The following is a 3,534-nucleotide window of genomic DNA, read 5'->3' as shown; positions in this document are numbered from 1 at the left end:
CCCCCCCCCCCCCCAAAAAAAAAAAAAAAACTAGGGCGGGCAGAGGGAGGAACTGCAAGGGTGGCAGGCCTGAACAAAGACACACGAGGACCAAAACAAAACCGACAGGACAAGGCCTGGGAATAAAACTAAGTAGGGAACACAAAATGTCCAGACGGCCGGGAGACCATCCACTGGCTCAGAGCAGGTCAGGTGGGTGGCCAGAAGGCCGTCTGATGGGCCAGAGCAGGTCAGGGGGGCGGCCAAGAGGCCGTCCAACACGAGGCCAAAGTTCAGGTGGGCGGCGTGGAGGCCGTCCAGTGCAGGACCAACCTTCGGATGGACGGCGTCTGTTACTGCAGTCTTTGTGTTGGTGACGTGGGAGGGGCCCTCCAGGACCCTCCTGGAACCAGAAACGTGAACAGGAAATATGGGACGAAGGCCGCAGGCTGGCCCTGATCTTCTTCAGCAGGACCAACAGGGGACACAGGACCCTCAGGCTGAGGTGAGGACCCCTCAGCAGACGCAGGACCCTCAGGCTGAGGTGAGGACCCCTCAGTAGACGCTGGATGCACAGGCTGAGGTGTGGATCCCTTCGCAGGCTGTGGACTGGATGTAGGCTGCGGTCTGGCTACTGCTGCAGGTTCTGGACGACTTGCAGGTTCTGGGCTGGCTGCTGCAGAATCTGGGCTGGCTGCAGGTTCTGGACTACCTGCAGACTCTGGGCGTGCTGCAGGTTCTGGACTACCTGCAGACTCTGGGCTGGCTGCAGGTTCTGGACTACCTGCAGACTCTGGGCTGGCTGCAGGTTCTGGACTACCTGCAAGTTCTGGACTACCTGCAAACTCTGGGCTGGCTGCAGGTTCTGGATGACCTGCAGGTTCTGTGCTACCTGCAGACTCTGGATGACCTGCAGGTTCTGGGCTACTTGCAGACTCTGGGCTGGCTGGTTCTGGGTTACCTGCAGACTCTGGGCTACCTGCAGACTCTGGGCTGGCTGCAGGTTCTGGACTATATGCAGACTCTGGGCTGGCTGTAGGCTCTGGTACCACTGCAGGTTCTGGACCAGCTGCAGGCTCCAAGCCCTTTAGTCCCACAGGTAGGTGGGGGCTCGGGTACCCCCCCCCCCCCCCCCGGAGAGGCTCCCAGACTCTTCAGTTATTATTTTACATATATTTGATGTTAATGCTATTGGTCTGTAATTTTCCGGCTTTGTATGATTCTTTCCTGGTTTAGCTATTGGTATGATGACTGATTCTTTCCAGCTTTGTGGTAGCTCCCCTTCTTCCCAGACTTTGTTGTATAGTTCTAAAATTATTTCTTTGGACTTTTCACTAAGGCGGTCTATCATGGTGTACCATATCTGATCTTTTCCAGGTGCCATTTGTTTTGTTTTCCTGAGTGCTCGATTTAGTCCTGCTTTTTGAAAAGGTTTGTTCAATAAATTATCAGTTTCTTCCATATTCTTCATTAAATCTTTGTATTTTAACTTTGTAGTTGTTTTTTGCCCAAGCTTGTCCAGATGGAGGGAGCTGCGATCTGGTGCGGTGTTTTTTTGGACTAGACCCATCCTGAGACTGGAAAGTCGCGGCCAGGCGGTTGAAGTTCTGCCTTCGCTTCTCCTACTGCAGGAGGAGAGACGAAGATCTCAGGTCCATGAGAACCACACAGCACCCAGGTCCAGTTCCTCCTACTCACCAGTCTGCTCTGGGTGGACGTTAGGGGAGGACGCCGAGTCAGAGGACGAGCTCTGGTTCGCCCCTGTACACTACCCACATCGCCGCCAGAAGGGAAAGGGAAGACTCAACCGAAACTGGTCCGCTGCTCTTCTGCCCACACCACATGCAAGTCCAGCTCCAAGGCCCGGTGAGGCTGAGTCTTTTGGTTCCGCCTCCTCCTGGTCCCAGCCTCCAGCCTGCTTTCCTCAGCCAGAACCTGCGAAACCGGGGAGAATTTCGCTGGGGGAGGGGCAGCCCCCCCGTTCGTCTATGAAGCAGACAAAGGGGGGCCAACCCAAGGAGCATGTTGAGCAATTGCTTTCTGGTCCTATTGAGGATGATCAAATACCTGAGCTGCCTTCATTAGAGGACCAGGTGGTTCATCCTCTCATCAGAGACTCCATAATGATTCTCAGAATCACTTCAAGAGACAGAGTTGGAGTTAGAAATCACCTGGTGGACCAACTCTTAGAGATCTTCATCTCCCAGCCTGACCTGCTCAGCACATCAGTTCATCAGGTGATCTTTAAATTTGCCTGGAAACTAAAAACTGAACTTGACCCTATTTTGGTGACTGACTCAACTGAAGAGTCTGGGAGCCTCTCCGGAAAAATGATCAATGATAGACTAACGTATTATTTGAACAGTAAGGGATACATATCTAAATTTCAAAGTGGTTTTAGAAAAGGAAGGAACACGAATGATGCAACATTACAATTAGAACACGAGATCAGGAGAGCACAGATAAATAAAGAAAGTGTGGTGGCTGTATTCTTCGACATAGAAAAGGCATACGATATGTTATGGGTTGAAGGATTATTAATTAAAATGTACAAACTAGGAATTAATGGAAGAATGTTTAGATGGATACAAAACTTTTTAACAAAAAGATTGATACAAGTAAGAATACAACAAGAATATTCAAAGAAATACTTTGTGGAAGACGGAACACCACAGGGAAGTATTATAAGTCCATTACTATTTTCTATAATGATAAATTATGTTTTTACAGAGATTGAGAAGGAGGTGGGATTTTCATTATTTGCAGATGATTGCATTTGGAAAAGAGGAAAAAATATAAAATTCACTGTGAAGAAAATACAAGAGGCTATATTAAAAATTGAGAAATGGGCAAATGATTGGGGATTCAAATGTTTAGTAGATAAAACAAAAGTAATGATATTTACACAGAAAAGAGTCACAGAAGAGATTAAATTGAAATGATATAATCAAGAACTAGAGCAAGTTAAGTGTATAAACTATTTGGGTATATGGTTTGATGAGAAAATCATATGGAATGTACATATACAAAAGATTATTGATAAATGTAAAAAAATCTTAAACATTATGAGATGTTCAGCTGGGAATGAATGGGGTGCAGATAGAACGGCATTAAAACGAATTTATACAGGACTTATCAGATCAAATATAGATTATGGTTGTGTAATTTATGGATCAGCAGCAAAAACACATTTGGAGAAACTGGACAAAATACAATACCAAGCATTAAGACTGTGTACAGGAGCATTCAAAACCACCCCAGCAGCAGCACTTGGAGTAGAAATGGGAGAAATGCCGTTAGCAATGAGACGAGAACAATTAGCAATAAACTACTGGATCAATCTTAAAGGAAATAACCCGGAACACCCAACATTAGATATTTTAAAAACACGCTGGGAGACGGAGAAGAAAGAGACAAGAAGTTTTGGATGGACAATAGACCAGAAAACAAAAGAAATGCAAATAGACAACTTAGACATCAGCCCAGTAGTACCAGTACCAACAATACCACCATGGCTTCTTCCAAATGCAACAGTTGACTTGACACTCATGGACA

This window comes from Nematolebias whitei, chromosome 5 (assembly GCF_014905685.2).
Source record: "Nematolebias whitei isolate Nwh7 chromosome 5, NemWhi1, whole genome shotgun sequence".
NCBI classification, from domain to species: Eukaryota; Metazoa; Chordata; class Actinopteri; order Cyprinodontiformes; family Rivulidae; genus Nematolebias; species Nematolebias whitei.
This window is presented reverse-complemented; position numbering follows the sequence as displayed.